Genomic DNA, 17754 nt, shown 5'->3' on the forward strand with positions numbered 1-17754 from the left:
ATTTTTATTTAAAACAGGTTGATTATAAATGTGATCTCTTTCTAAAAAAGAAAAGGGGATATGATATAGATATATAGGAGAATGTGGAGATGATGAGATAAAAGGGTAGATTAATGAACCTGCTTTTAAAGAAAACTTGTTTGAAATGTCTTACATTGGTATAGATTTTAGTTCATGTTTAAAATGTTTTACATTGGTATAAATTTTAGTTTATTGATACAAACTTTAAGTTAATTTTGTTATACTATATATATGTTTCTATTCTTGTTTGAGGTATTATGTTTATGTAACTCATTTAAAATTGTAATGGATAATTAAAAATAGATTAATAATTAGTCATCTATGATAATCATATTTGTAGCCATGTTAGTTAAGTCTTCTAGGTATACATAGATATATTTCAGATAGATAGGTAATCTTCAAACACTTCATAGACCTGGAGAATATGGCATTTAAATAACTTAGAATTCTGTTGACGTGAGACACAATTGCTCCTGGCTGCACCAATTTGATCCTGAGAGAATGTTGGGCTTCTAAGACATTTCCATTGGGAAGTTTGTCTTCTTGGCACAAAATGGCCTACTGGGCAAAGAACTGCCCTTGCCTTGATGGCTGACAGTACAAATGCAATGCTGTCCTTTCTGGACAAGCGGGACACAAGGAAAGCGACCACTGTACTCTGCCAAGACAGGGTAAGATGGTCTTTCAGAAATCCTGCTTCTGAAAATGGTCTGTCAGATACTCTAGGCCTATAGCCAATTTGAATGCACCAACAATGCTGAGAAACATTAGGTGACTGTCCAGGCTGCCAGCTGTCTTGGTCTACTCTTGCAAGATTCCCGAAAGTTGCTTGCATCCATCTACCATTTCTCAGGGACCATTATGTTCCTTCTCAGGTCTTTGATGTGGTTGAAAACTAGATAGTTGTAATTTCCTCAGTTATGATAAAAGATAAGTTAGATATAAAACCTTAAACTCACAAATATAAGATAGATAGGACATCTTCTTTAATATTGTAACTATAATTCTTGCTCGGTAATTGTCTTGTTATATGTAATTTTACCATGTTAAAGTTAAAACCTTCCTTTTTAAAAAAAGAAGAAAAGGGGAAGTGCTGTGGATATTGCTCTATATATAAATAAAACACTGGTTGGCAAGTGGCCAGGCAGGAAGTAGGTGGGACAAGGAGAGAGGAGAATTCTGGGAAGCGGAAGGCTGAGGGGAGAGACACTGCAGCCACCGCCAGGAGAAGAGCATGTAAAGACGCTGAGAAGCCACCAGCCACGTGGCAAGGTATAGATTTATAAAAATGGGTTAATTTAAGATAAAAGAACAGTTAGCAAGAAGCCTGCCACGGCCATACAGTTTATAAGTGATATAAGCGTCTGAGTGATTATTTTATAAGTGGATTGTGGGACTGCAGGGCTTGGGGAACCTGGAGAGAAGCCTTCCAGCTACATATATCTATTCTATTCTATACATAGTTGGGGTGAGCACTGTCCTGGGCAAAGGTTGGATAGTGAGAGAGTCTGCCTGACAGCAGGGTGATGAAAACACACATCTGAAAAGCAGGTACATAAGATAAAGGAAGCTCTCCTATATGCCCAGGATGCTATCTGATGACATGTTTAGCTTCTGAAATGGTGAAAGTTAATAGTCTGCTAAATTAATAAATCCCTTTTTTAAAATAAAGAGAGAAAGGAAGGAAAGCTGGATGGAAGGAGGGAAGAAAAGATGGAAGAAGGTCACATACCAGATCTGCTCTTGAAATGTCCTTGATGCTTCTACACATGAAAATACACCACACACACACACACACACACACACACACACACACACACACACACACACACTAGTGTAAGCAGGCCTCTAATCATATCAATAATTAAATGACTTGACTCAAGAAGACAGTTTATGAAAATCAATACAGGGGCTTGTGAGATGGCTCAGTGGTTAAGAGCACTGAATGCTCTTCCAGAGGACCAGAGTTCAAATCTCAATACCCACACATGGCTCACAATCATTTGCAATGCCAGTTCTAAGGAATCCAACACTCTCTTCCTGTCTCTGTAAGTACCATACATACACATTCTATAGAAACATGTATGCAGGAAAAACACCCATACATGTAAAATAAAAATAAATAAATCTTTTTTAAAATGAATATGACTTCTACTTGAACATTCTGAGACACTACCTTCTGCAACTGAGGAAAACAGAAGACCTCACTGAAAAGACAGCTTTTGGCCAACATCCTCAGCTACATCTGTAACAACTCCCACCTCCACACAGGATGGGGAATGATGCAGACATGATCCAGTCCCAGCTAACTCTGTAACAACCTCTACCTCCACACAGGATGGGGAATGATACAGACTTGATCCAGTCCCAGCTAAGTCTGTAACAACCCCCACCTCCACACAGGATGGGGAATGATACAGATGTGATCCAGGCCCAGTCCCATCTCACCACCACTGCATACAGAGATTGTCCAGATAAGAAACACCTAGCTGAATTCAGTTTATCCCCAAAGTCATGAGAACAAAACTATGATGCCTGGCTTTTGTTGTTGTTGTTGTTGCTGCTGCTGCTGCTGTTGCTGCTGCTGCTGCTGCTACTGCTGCTGTTTATGCCACAAAGTTTATGATTTTATAGTATGGTAGAATATAACAGAAAGTTCTCTATAAAGTAATTATTTTTCATCTTCAGCAGTGGTTAGGATTAAGTCACTACTAGAAGCTAGGGATTTCAAGCAGTACCTTTCTTGTTTTGCACACGTTGTCATGAACATCTGCTATTTGTCTGCGTACCCTGACCCTCCTAGTCACAGGGAGCTTCCAGGACTCGGTGGATACCACGTGACTAACTAAGGTGAGACAGTCTACCGACAGAAGGAAGTGCTATTGGGGAGGTGTCAGTTAAATCACAGACAGAGTTATCAAATATAGATGCAGAAATAAAACAGAAGTCTTCCATCATTAGCAATCCAAAGGTGAGCACTTCAAGATTGGAAAAGTCACTCTTCCTAAAATGTTATCCTGGGACAGAGTCTCTTTGTACTGTTCCTTCTCCTGTCCATGGGCTATCTTCATCTGTGGGATCAACTGTTCACTGAGCCTGTCACCCTTGCAAGGAGAGAAGTAAGCAGAAATGATGTTAACTTTGTTTAGTTTTGTTTTTCTGTTGTTTTTGTCTTGTTTTTCAAGACAGTGTTTCTCTGTGTAACCCTGGCTGTCCTAGAACTCACTCAATATACCAGACTGGACTTGAACACCACTGTGTTATTTATCTTATTTATCTTTTTATTTATATTTATATGCATTAGTGTTTTACCACATGTATGTTTGTGTGAAGGTGTGGGATCCCTGGAGCTGGAGTTACAGACAGTTGTGGGTGATGGTAATTGAACCCACATCCTCTTAACAGCTGAGCCATCTCTCCAGCCCCATTTTCTTTTGGGAAGAGGAAAGGGTTTATTTGGTTTACACTTCCACATTGTGGCTCATCACTGAAGGAAGTCAAGACAGGAATTTTTTTTCTTAATTCTTTAAAAAATAGACTCCATAAATTCTACTCACTATTTGTCACTTCATTGGCCTAACCTGTCACTACTGGTTATCAGACTAGGAAATGTCATCTCCAGATGAACAGATATGTGCCCAATTTTGATACACAGACAGCCCAGTGATCTCTACATTCTTGTGCTCACACCTTTGCATACTTCATGTATTCATCTAATTTTAATACTCATTTTTCTCTGCTCTAATTTATGACCTCAAAAAGGAAAGGGGTAGAGTAGAACACTCAGCACAAATAAGATGCAGTCCAGTAGACTGTGGGGTTGGTCAGACCTGCAGAGTCATCTGAAATTAGAACTCGAGCAACGATGTGTCTCAAGTAATGAACAGCCTGCCACTGCTAGTATTTATCCATAGGATAACAGCTCTGCATCAGAGGCCACAGATCCAAGAATGTGTAGCACCTGTTGTGTAAATATTTAGTGAACAAAACCTGAAGAAATAATATGGACCAGTCTTCCAAATATGAGATTCTGTCATTCTTCCAAAGGTTCATTTAAAAGAATGTTATGTATAGCCATTGACATTTCTGAAATTTAGTATTTTCAGTAATGATATTACTACTGGAGAAAGTTTCCACCCATCAAGAGCATCCTTTTCTAAGGAGTCATCATAAATGTCTTATTGTTGTTTCATGTACCTACCTACAAGAGGAAGTTTCATTCCTACATTACAAATGGGAGACTAAGGCTCACCTGCTTAATTAATAGTTCACACAGTCCAGTTGAGCATAAAATCACGATTTAACCTAAATCTGCCTCTCAAGTCAGACTTACTCAATGTACCAGTTCAAAGAACAAAGTGGCTGCTTCTCTTTAAGAGACAAAATATCATATGGACAATAATTTTCAAATGAGAAGTAAACCTAAATGAACTCAAAATATGCTTTCTTTGTTTGGCCCAAGGAATTCTTCCTTCGTTGGTTCTCAAGAAAGAGTCCTTGTGTCTAGATCAGAACAGAATCATATTCTTCTTAGCCTTAGCCTTGAAAACAAAAGCAAGCAAGGGAAAATGCCAGTGGCCATGTCAGAGGAGCAGCAGGTGGCAATTGAACTTCAGGAGTTCTATCCACCAGGAAGCAAGACACTGATGGGTGAATATTGGATAGGCAAGGCCCCAAGGCTTCAACTCCATAATGTCTCTTGCTATTGTACCTTTACATGTTTGCCACTGCCATATTTTTCTCTGGTATCTGGCATGGTGTACATGGATGTGGGAGATCCCCACTGCCTCTAATGCAGTGTGATTATCTCATGGAAATATCCCATTCTACTGAGCATTTTTATCTGTGGACTTTTATGAAGACAATTTCCTCTTAAGCTGTACTATTTAATTGAAGTAATGATTTTATACAATAATAGTGTTAGTTTAAATGGAACTTTGATGATTAAGAGTTCTTAACAATGATACTAAAGGGTTATTATAGAGATTTGTTTAGTAGGAAAATTAATATAGGTAAAAGTAGGATATAGTGTTGCCCCAGGCCCTGATAAAGCAGGTGCTACAGAGGATATCACATAGCTAGGATTTATGAGTTTCTCTTGAGGAGCTATATAGACTATGGCTTAGGTTAATGATTAAGGAAAACAACTGAGTCCCAGAAGCTAGGCTAGCTCAAGTTCTTATAATCTTAATGTTGGGAGATGTGTTCACAAGTTTCAGTTTGTATCATAACTAAACAAAGCTTTAAATAATGACTTAAAGTTAGGTTAAGGTTAGATTAAGATGTTTTTTGTTAATGGCTTTGAGATAGAAAATTTGGGGGAACAATTTAAAGTTTAAAAGGGCATACTTTTAACAGTTGAACCAGGGACTACTTAAGGTCAGGGAACAAAAACAATGGCAGCCTATTGCTGGCTGATGTGCCTTTCCTGCTAGGATGGGTTGGTGATCAAAGGTGATAATTAATTTCTGCCCTCAGCTTCCTGATATGATTTTTTTTTTAATTGTTGATGGGTGGGTATGCACCCTGAGGATTTAATGTAGAAATGACTGTTTTTCATATATAAAAGTTTAGATTTGTGATTCTTTAAAGATTTTTTGTAAGATTACCATTTGAGATAAATAATAAAGTGATTGTTCCTTTCCTTAAAATCACAAAATACAGCCTGTCAGTAAAAGGACTGGCTGAGAAAAATACCTTGCTTGTTTACACACTGTTAATCTACAAGTTGCTTGGATGTGAATGTATGTGGATTCTTAGTGATAATTTGTTTTTCACCTATAATATGTAACATGTTTAATCATGTAAAGGAAATGAGAAACATGATGTTTTTATTTGTATCCATTGTAATCATTCACTTAAAAAACAGAATGTAATCACATTGTAATTTTTATATTGTTTGAAAGATTTTGTTGAGGTATAGAAGCTGTAAGAAAAAAAATAAGAGAGAAGGAAGACATAAGGAAGTGGTGGAGAAGGAAGGCATCAGGAAACACAGAAGGGAAATATCAGGGTAGAAGAACAGAACAAAAAAGAATAGACTAGAACAAGTAATAAAAAGAGGAATAAAATGAAGAACTAAGCTTTGGCCCTCAGGAAAGTCCTTGTGTCTGATAGTCTGTCCAGTAGTTCACCTGCTCTGCATCTCCTCTTCAGTTTCTCTGGCCTGCTAAAGGTTTGCCATTCATCAGCACCCTAAGTGAGACCCTGAGTTCTTGGAGATGTGTGTGTGTGTGTGTGTGTGTGTGTGTGTGTGTGTGTGTGTGTGTGTGTGTTTCCCTTTTTCATCAGCCCCAGAGAATTAAATTTTACTCCCTCAGATAGAAAAGTCAATCGCATGATTAGTCTGCCAAGTCCATGGCTCCCCTTCAATTCCTGAGCCGCTGGGGACTGATTCTTACAGCAGCAGGAAAAGATAGTAGAAGGTGTGGGATCAGAGAAAGTTGCTCACTTTAACATTAGAACATGAGGTCTAGTGGGGAGCGTAAAGATGAACATCTGTAGCTTTGGTGGAAGAATAAATAAGAGAAGCATCAGTGACCAAAAGTCTTACAGCAAAAAGAAAACAGAGGAGAGCCTGAACAACAGGGAGCTGGTTGGGCCTTTCTCAAATGGAATGCTCACTGCCTGTCCTGGGCACCAGGAGAGCTGCTGATCATTGTCCATGTGACAGTCATGAAGTTCTGGCAACATGCTTGAAAACCAACATTTTCAGCACCTGCACATTCATTGGATATGCAGATTCCCAGTCCTATGCTGAGCCTAAAGAATCAGAAATTATGAGGATGGCACCCAGCACTCTGCAATTCTACAGGTCTCCAAGCGAGTGTAACGCATTACTAAATTTCGCAAACTGCTGCACTGGAGAATGGATTTGGTTCATTACAGCGTTTGCCTCAAGAGCCAGTATTCCCCTGACAAAAGGTGAAAACAAAAACAGGTTGATTAGAAAGTAACTGTGCTGGGAAAGCTAGAGATAACAATTCGGTTCTTCAATTTGCAGCAACAGAAAATGTCACAAAACTAAGCCATAGAAGGATCAGGAGCCAGTGCTCTCCTAACAGCATCTATCGTCAGTGCAGATTGCTGGACAACCCACAGTCATTTGCTGGTGGTCAGACTGCTGAATCAGCTAAGAATATTCGCTTTAAGAATTAGAAAAATAGGCAGGGCGGTGGTGGCAGCACACGCCTTTAATCCCAGCACTCGGGAGGCAGAGCCAGGTGGATCTCTGTGAGTTCGAGGCCAGCCTGGTCTACAGAGAGAGTTCCAGGACAGGCACCAAAATTGCGCAGAGAACTCGTCTCAAAAAACCAATAAAAAAAAATTAGAAAAATAGTATTTAAAATTAACAATCAATTAGGCTGAAAACAACATATGCGTAAGATAACCACATATTCATTACAATCAGGCACATAAAACAAAAAACAATTGAGACCTGGTTATCAGTGAAAAAGGAGCTGATGTCCTCAAATAAAAGGCTTATTTTTCAAATATGCATGACAAGTCATGCTGTCTTTAATCTACAGATAAATTGGCATTGTAAATAACTGGATAAAATAATGTACAGTGTCATGACCCCAAGTCCACCTAAAAACAAAAATGTTTTATATTTTAGGTTTCAATACATATTTTTAATCGCTTGTGATGAGACCTTTTTTGTGGACTACACTGGCCTCAAACACCTGAAGGAGTTGATTATAGGTGGGTTCTACCTTACCCAGCAGCAACGCACTTACTTTTCAAGTTTAGAGGTCTCATGACAATAACCAATTTCCTTATCATCAGACATACTTCCCATATTTTCCCTCTCTTTAAACATCGAGTACAGGAAAACAAGAAGAACCGGCACTGAAGGCCTTTGACAGCCAGCCGACAGCAATCCCGTGGGTGGAATGAAGCAAGGTGGCTAATGTGTGAATAAGAGCAGGCTGTCTGCTACAGATCGTTACACAAACACCCGTGGGGTTGGAGGGAGGCCAGCATCCTGCAAGAGAGGCTGGGCACACGAGTCTCAGGGGTGCACCCAGAGCAGGGCAAACAGAAGCAGTCCTGGCAGTGTGGCGGGACAGCAGACAGTTCTCATCCTTAAGTACTTAGAGCAGTCTTTATGAAGACAATAATAACCCAAAGAAAATACAGTATACAGATACGTGTGCAGTGAATCCCTTTGATTTAGTTCATGGTGTTTCCTCTTCAACCTTGCTATACTCAGACACACCTAATTATATCACCATATGCTTTGAAAAGAACATTTTCCACTGCATTTAAACAAGCATATGGTGGAATATCATTCAGTTTTTTCTGTTAAATGAAGTACAGAAGAATTAAAGCAGACTATAATACTTCCAATATATAAGGAGCTTGAAGATTTTTATATATAACACCAGAATTGGTGGATTAATAATTGCCTTGACATATTTCTGCATGTTTGATTAATTAAACAGTGTCTTGAGACTATGTCATTTTATATCAAGATTTGAGTGTACATGGGTTAATTTGGTAATGGATATAATTTTAATTGGATTTGAAATTGGGGCATATCTCTCTCAGGATCTTTACTGGTCAGGGTAGTCAAAAGTATTAATTAACGCACTTCAGAACACTAACTTATTTTCTCAATGTCTTGCAATTCTTCTGAGTTCACAGATCCACAAAAGTTTCCCACCCTCATGCTAACTTATGTCATGCATTTGTGGTGTTTTAAAAAATCAAATATAAAATTATGGAGAGAGCTTTAAGAAATGTCACATGCCTTCTGTTGGTGACTTTTAAACTAGTTTATTAAAATATACATGCAGGATTCAGGAAATTTTAATTTTGTGCTTTTTAGATATATTGGTCCACTTTCTTTACTCTAGTAGAGAAGGAACATGGGCTCATAAATTCAAGGAAATTACTCTGCCTTTGAGCTACTTCCCTAGGCCTTGTGTTTTGTTTTATTTATTTTTTTTTTAGACAGGGCATCTATACAAAGCTCAGGCTGGCCACAACTCTTTAGATGAAGCAGACTGCTCTCAAACCCACAGTTTCCTTGTCTCAGCATCCCAAGTGACAAGAGTACATCTGGGTGCCACCAGATCAGCTTTCTGGATGATACAAACATACTGGTCAGACAACCAGTTGAAGCCATTTAAACAAAGATGTGCATCAATTGAGAAGCATGTGTGTCAAGGGAATTAACTGTGGCTCCTCCCTTTAGCATTTGTGCAGCTCTGGCCAAGTGGACCTGCTTATTGGTTTGGTGCCAGCTTCATAAGACAGTGCTACACTAGAGCTGTGTGGTGGTCCCCTGAAGCCTGGGTGTAGCTTGATTTTTCTGCCTCGCCCACAGTCAGGACAAACCTCTGTCACCCGCCAGTCCCACAGCCGCTCAGACCCAACCAAGCAAACACAGACACTTATATTGCTTTCAAACCGTATGGCTGTGGCAGGCTTCCTGCTAACTGTCCTTATCTTGCTAACTGTGCTTTTATCTTAAATTGATCCATTTCCATACATCTGTACCTTGCCATGTGGCTGGTGGCTTACTGGCGTCTTCACATGCTGCTGGTCATGGCGGCGGCTGCAGTGTCTCTGGTCATGGCGGCGGCTGCAGCCTCTCTGGTCATTGCGGCGGCTGCAGCGTCTCCTTCTGCCTTTCTGTCCTTTTATCCTGCCTAGCCACGGCCGATCAGGTTTTATTTATTAACCAATCAGAGCAACTTGACATACAGACCATCCCCCAGCACAGCCAAGTGCAGACCATCTCAAACACCTGCACTCAGGCCCATGGTCCTAATCATCCTCTATACGGACCTGCTGGGTAACGCCACAAAGAACCTGAGAATGGGCTCCCACAGGACATACAGAACATCCCACAGCACTTCCCCTTTCTTTTTTTTTTAAAAGGAAGGTTTTAACTTTTACACATCTCCAAAGTCAGCTTGGTATATTTGGGAATTTGGGCGTAGCTTCTCTTAACTACTTCCTGCTGGAGGGGGGCGCTGTATCTTATGGGGATGCAAAGAAAATTTTAGGATCAGGGAGTAGTCCGTGAGACCGTATCGTCTGAGCCAGTTGCCTTGAAACGATTCTGGATGTTATATGGACGATATTTTACTAGCTAACTCAAATATAGATACTTTAGAAATAATATTTGAAGAAGTAAAGAAAATTTTGCCTTGCTGGAGATTACAAATTGCTCCTGAAAAGATACAAAGAGGAGATTCTATTAATTATTTAGGATATAAAATAGAGCTACAAAAAATTAGACCCCAAAAGGTGCAAATTCGGAGAGATAGACTACAGACTCTTAATGACTTTCAAAGATTATTTGGAGATATTTCTCATCTACGAACTATTGTTGGGGTAAAAAATGATGAACTGACTAATTTGTTTAAAACTTTAGAAGGTGACAAGGACTTAAATAGTCCAAGAAAATTATCACCTGAAGCTGAGAAAGAATTAGCCTTGGTAGAAAAGAAAGTGCATGAAGGACACGTGGATCATATTGATCCAAAGCTGGATTGCATTTTGGTTATTTTACCTTCTAGGCGTTCTCCTACTGGAATATTAATGCAGAGGGAAGATATTATATTGGAATGGATATTTTTACCAAATAAACCAAATAAAAAATTAAAAACTTATGTGGAAAAAATCTCTGACTTGATTTACAAAGGAAAATTGAGACTTCGACAATTAGCAGGCATAGACCCAGCAGAAATTGTCGTACCATTAACTAAGGAGGACATTGAAAAATTATGGACAGAAAGTGAACCTTGGCAAAGAGCTTGCAGTAATTTTTTGGGAGAAATTAACAGCAAATATCCCAAAAGCAATAGAATTGATCTTATAAAGAGAGCTGATTGGATTTTGCCTCGAATTGTACGGCAAAAACCCATATCTGGAGTTCGTACATTTTATACAGATGCCAACAAAGAAGGAAAGGCAGGATACAAATCAGAAAATTTAAGTAAAGTGGTTCAAAGTCCGTATAATTCAGTTCAAAAATCAGAATTGTATGCTATTCTGTTGGTATTAATGGATTTTTCAGAACCTCTCAACATAGTAACTGACTCTCAGTATGCTGAAAGAGTGGTGTTACATATTGAGACTGCAGAATTTATCCCTGATACTTCAGAATTAACTTCATTATTTATTCAATTACAAGATACAATCAGGAAAAGGAATCATCCTTTATATATAACTCACATTCGATCCCATACTGGTCTGCCAGGCCCTCTAGCACAAGGCAATGATGAGATTGATAAATTATTGATAGGAAATGTGCTGGAGGCCTCAGAATTTCATAAAAAACATCACGTTAATAGTAAAGGTTTAAAAAAGGATTTTTCCATAACCTGGCAACAAGCCAAAGAAATAGTAAAGAAATGTCCTACTTGTTCCTTGTACAATCAGACGCCATTACCAGCAGGATGTAACCCAAAGGGTACTCAGAGAAATGAAATCTGGCAGATGGACGTGTTTCACTTTGCAGAATTTGGAAAATTGAAATATGTACACCACACTATCGATACTTATTCAGGATTTCAATGGGCAACTGCTTTGAGTTCTGAAAAAGCTGATTCTGTAATCACTCATTTGCTAGAAGTTATGGCCATCATGGGTATACCTGCACAAATCAAAACTGACAATGCTCCATCATATGTCTCTGTTAAAATGAAACAGTTTTTTGCTTATTACAATATAAAACATATTACAGGCATACCACATAATCCTACAGGTCAAGCAGTTATAGAAAGATCAAACAGAACTCTAAAGGATATGCTAAATAAACAGAAATGGGTAACAAAAACCCCCAGAAATAGACTGCATAATGCTCTTCTAACTTTGAATTTTCTGAATGCCAATGAGAAAGGAACAACAGCTGCAGAGAGACATTGGATAATAGAAAAAACTATAGAATTAAATCAGCCTATATACTTTAAGGATGTGCTGACCTCAGAATGGAAACCAGGGTATGTATTACATTGGGGACGAGGTTTTGCTTTTGTTTCTACAGGAGAAGATAAGCTGTGGGTACCATCAAAATTGATAAAGGTTCGATTTGAACAAGAGAGACCTCTTAATTAGAGGAGGTGATTGTTCATCAACCAGCATGAACATCCAATTTAAACTAACTGGTATCAATAACACATGCCTTTTCATTTAATCAAATAATAACTTGTCAAAAGGAAACATCCCCAAAATTAGTCTTGGGGAAAGGTTTTTTGTTTTTGTCTTTTAGGAGAATGAAGGTTAAGGAATCTGAAGAACACTGGACAAATGAGACAACTGAAGAAAAGGGACAAATCATCTATCCCAAGAAACAGAATGAAACGGTGTATGGGTATATATTATCTAAAAAATTTTTATGTCTTCCTAAATGTTTGTTTCTGCTTTTCTCTAAAGATTTAACCCTATTGGTTTTCTAATAGTCCCAGTTCAATTAAAATTTAAAGCTGACTTTGGAGTTGGAGAATGGCTCTCTCCTTTTTTAAAATCAAGCATGTTGTTAAAAGGGAAATGCAAACTCCCTGTATCATGCCAGAATAAGAGCCATCTTCTGCTATGGTACAGGACAAAAGCAAAATTAATTAAGGGACTATTCTATTACTAATCTCAACTCTTTGATTCTATTCTGATTCTTTAAACTTTTCTTAAAGTATGAATTTTATATCAAAATTTACAAGATTAACATATAAAGATATATAGATATATATACATTTTAAACTTTGTTAAGATAGGAATGGTCATATAGAGTACTAACTAATTCTAGAAAAAAGGCTAGCTGCATATATATGTTTTTGTGTTCGAGTCTCTTATCAGTTTTCTGCAGGAAATCATGGCCAGGCCTAACATCAACTGAAGTCTCCAGAAAGAAGATGGGGCCCCACAACAACAACAATTCCACGTGGACAATAATGATATCATTAAGCTGACAAACATCATCCACAGATCAGCTTTGAACTACAAGGTGCTCAGAGCATTCTTTCATGATAAAGAAAACTTCGCCCATACCCAGCAGGAAGCAATTTTAAGACTACATCGCCCACATTCCCAAAGAGGTGGTGTGGGGTGGGTGGTTTTTTGGTCTTTTTAATGGGTTTTGGGTCTGGGATAATTTTCAGTATTTAGGGGGGCTGGTTACAAGTTATTGTCAAGGGTTAAGAAAAAGGCTAAGCAAAGGAGATTAGATTTAAGGTTCTTGTTAAAAAAAAAAGAGAGAGAGAAAGAAAGAAAGAAAAGAAAAAGACAATCACTAATACTTTACATTGGATTGAATTGTTTTATATTGTATACAAATTTGAAACTGATATTGTTAGAAAATGCTATATGTATATTTCTAATTGTATTTATACCATTCATTTAACAATGTAATACAAATTTCTGATCCTTGAATGTTATTATTACCAACTACTAGGATATAAAGAAATGAAAGTTAGTAGTTAGACATTTCAATAGAACTTGTAGTCATATTAGATATGTTTTAAAAATTGAGCAGAGATGTTTTAGACAGGTCATCTTCAAACCCTTCAGAGATCTACAGAATATGGCATTTAAAATGTTTTAATAACTTAGAAAATTTTTCTTTTTGAGACATGTCAGCTCCTGGCAGTACTAATCTATTTCAGAGAAAATATGGGCATTGAAGAAATTGCATATGGAGTCAACTTTCCTTGTGGCAAAAGTTAGCCACTGGACAACAAAGTATCCTCGAATCAACAGGACAAAATGGACAGACAGAACACGAAACAATGGACTACTGATTCTTACCAAAACAAGTGTGGTTATGGCTTTATCAAAAGGCATCTTCTGAGGCCAGGACAATATGGCCCCATCCCTGAAGTGGCCTTCGCATCCGGAAAAGGTACGGTGCCCTTTTCTTCGAAGGCAGCTTAACAGGCAGAGGGCGGATGGATTCTGTTGTACAATGGAACAGCAGCTGAAAGTTCATGCCTCTCGAAAGTAGACTGGCATTTAATAGAGGGATGTGGAGAAGAAGAGGATGCTGAGATGAAGCCATATATACACAGCCAAGAAGAATGGACATCTGAATTAAAAAACTGTCAGCAATTTCCAGAATTTAAAATCCTGAATCATGACAGGACACTAGTGGAATTCAGGTGTTTCTGGTACATGGACTGCTCTCACCCAATGTGAGATTGAACTGTTGACCTTGTGTACATCCTACTTCACAAATGAGTCTGTCAGATACACTAAGCCTATAGGCTGAAGATGATGCCCCAACACTGCGGAGAAACCTCAGGTGACTGCCCAGGCAGCTGGCTGTTTCTGTCAACTTACAAATTTTTTGGAAGTTGCTTGCATGCACTTCCTGTTTTTATTTTTGTTAGCTAATATTATTTCCTTCTTGGGTCTCTGAGGGAGTTGAAGATTAGTTAGTTATGGTTGAAGATTAGTTACTTATAGTTGAAAAATTAATTAGGATAGAAAGTGCATTAGATACATCTTGGAATTACCAAAATAGGATAGATAATGGAATTATTTTCTCTGATTTGTCAAATACCTGTTTAGGTATTTATTATTTGTATATATTGTATATAGTTATTGTACTTTTGTATATAGTTTTTCTTTTGTTAGTCATAACCTTTTGCTTTTTTTTATTAAAATAGAAAAGGGGAAATGTGGTGGTAATCTAATTATACTGAAATGTGATTTTGATTGTATGTTAATAAATAAAGTTGTCCGGGGGTCAGAGCTATTAGAGCCATAGCAAAAGTGTGGCGGTGGTGGCACACGCCTTTAATCCCAGAAAGCCAGCCTTTAATCCCAGGGAGTGGTGGTAGAAAGCAAAAAGATATATAAGGCGTGAGGACCAGAAACTAGAAGCATTTGGCTGGTTAAGCTTTCAGGCTTTGGAGCAACACAGTTCAGCTGAGAGCTATTGGGATGAGGACACAGAAGCTTCCAGTCTGAGGAAACAGGACCAGCTGAGGAACTGGTGAGGTGAGATAGCTGTGGCTTGTTCTGTCTCTTTAAATAGACTAACAGACAGGAAAAGGAGCCCTCATTCGGGAAGCTGGGACACCGCAGGCGGAAGGGTGAGATTTTGGCTCTGAGCCCTGACCTCTCGGCTTTCTCTTTTGCATTATTTCTGTGTTTCTTATTTAATAAAACGGTTGGTTACATCTATACCTGGGTCTGTGAAACCCGGTCCTCTAAGTGTGCACGAAGAAAGAGCTTGTGTCCATTTGCTGGTTTTCTTGTATCTATTGAGATACCAGTGGTTATCCAAAAACACCACTGCGAGTGATTGCACATCCTTCCTTTCTTCAACATAAAGCAGCAGATTTGTTTGGTTTTGGAGAGTTTGACGCATTAAAATTTTATTCTTTAACCATTTCACATGCATATATAATTTGATCATATTCCCCCATTATCCTCTCTTTCCACATTCCTCTTCACGTCAACCCCTTCTTCCCAAGAAGACTCCCCACCCCATAATTCTCTAATGCATGTCATGTGGATCCCAATGTAAGCCCAGGGTCCTTTTAAAAATACACACATCCTCCAGGAATCGCTTCCATGATACTTCTATACAAAAGACCATTGGTGTACATACAACCTTCCCATCATGAGTCCCGAGCGGTCAGAAGAAAGCACAGTCAAGGAGTATGCACTTTTTCCTCTCTTGTTTCCTTGCTGTCTTGAGAGTCAGAGAGGGCAAACCTTTGGGAGTTCTTGGTGCGACCTATAAAGCAGTACATGATTTGACCAACTTCCGTCCTCCTAGCTCCGTCATTGGCTAGCAACGCAGCTTCCCTCGTCGTTCACACTCCAGTTAGAGTGGCGTCTTCACTCTGATTCAAGGTCGTGGCACCTGAGATTCCTGTCCAGGACATGTGCTTTGTTATGCAGACAGACTCTAAGGCTTTGCTGCTCTGGACACAGCATTGTTCCACATGCTGCACAAACCCATGATACTCTTGACAGCAAGCTTCACTTTCTTACAGTAAATTTCAGTTACCCCAGGCTAGCTCAAGTTTCTCTATGAGGAACTCTAAAGGGTGTGACCCATTCCTTCGCATTCCTACGTTCCGTCTTCCATTTACTCATAACGTCATGTGGGTGATACACCTCCACAATGCAGGGTTGTTTTTTTTTTTTAAACCTTTGGCTTATTAATTCCATCATTCAACTTCAATTACAAAAAGTAGAAGTCCATTCTGGCTGATTTGTTAGACAATATAGAGGTAATTTTTAAACCCAGATCTGACAAGATGGTAGAGGTCGCCAGCCCCGTGGGGTTCCTCGGAACCACTACAAGGAGCCTGAGAGACATGGAGGCTTCATGGAGAGACATGAGCCTGTAGAGCGCGAACTATCCCTGGAACAACTGAAAAGAGGCAGATCTTAGGAGAAGATGCTTTTAAAACATGCGTTCATGAAACTGGACGTGGGGGAAGATAGCAGAATGAAGCGGCACACGGCACAGTGGAGAGAAGCAGAACCAGAGATGTGGTGGCAACCGAGACAAGTGTGGACGTGTGGGAGCATGGCCACCGCGGACAAAGGAGCATGTGGCCTCCGCTCAGGGCTGGTTCTCAGGCTGCCAGGAGGCTCTGACCACCACCCGCTAGGCCCGTGCAAGAACCTGGGCCTGGCTTGTGGCATGGAGCCACGCTGCTGCTGCTGCTGCGCATACTGCTCTCCCTTCTGCAAGGTGCTGCCGACAGGCTGCAAACAAGGTGGTCGTGCCAAACAGGTTACCCATCCGTGCGATCACCCTGCCCCACGAGAAACAAGAATATATCCAAGACAAAGAATGGTTCATTTTTCTGGATTATGCCACCAGAGGGCATGTTGAGGTCTATGGTCCATGCTGTCAGGAACCAGGTTGATGTCCGTGATCTGTGCTGTCACCAGAAACTATGTGGAAGCCCATGCTGCCAATGGCTACTGTGGCCTTATAGTTCAGAGAGTCGGTCCATTATCACCAGGTGGGACGTGAAGGCATGCTGGTAGACATGGTGCTGGACTAGTAGCTGAGAGTTCTACATCTTGCGGGCAACAGGAAGTTGACTGAGACACGGGGAGGCATCCTGGGCATAGGAAACCTCAAAGCCTGCCTCCACAGTAACACACGTCCTCCAATGAAGCCACATCTCCTAACAGTGCCTCTCCATATAAGGTTATGGGGACCAATTATATTCAAACTACCACAACCATCTTTACAACCTGTTGTACAATGCCTGACATCTAGTCCTCAACACAAATACTCTGAATTGTGTAGCAATATTCATGACTACCACATCTTGGAGGCTTTCTATGCTAGCCACTTAGTATATTGTCATTAAACCTAATTTACTAAGTAGGAGTGGTAGTCTCAGTTGTGTTCTACTGAAATTAATATACTGACACACCCTAACCCTTAACTTCTGACTACCTGGAGATAGACCCTTCTGTGGTCATTGAAGCAAAATAAGGTCATACAGTGTCCTTTGAAAGGGGGACGTTAAGCCACAGACACATGTTGAGGAAGGACAGTGTGAAGATATGAGATGACTGTCTACAAGGTTAAGAGAGAACCTTAGAAAAAAATCAATTCACACCTTCACCCCAGACTTCCAACAGCCAGAATTGAGAGGAAAATCAGTTTCTACTTTTTTATTATGTGTATGGGTGTTCTCTGTGTGAAGCTGTGCACACATAAGGGCAATTTCCCGTGGAGGCCAGAAGAGGGCTTGGGATCCCCTGGAGCTGGAGTTGCTGGCAGTTGTGAGCTGC

The sequence above is a fragment of the Peromyscus maniculatus genome, chromosome 15, assembly GCF_049852395.1.
Source record: "Peromyscus maniculatus bairdii isolate BWxNUB_F1_BW_parent chromosome 15, HU_Pman_BW_mat_3.1, whole genome shotgun sequence".
NCBI lineage: Eukaryota > Metazoa > Chordata > Mammalia > Rodentia > Cricetidae > Peromyscus > Peromyscus maniculatus.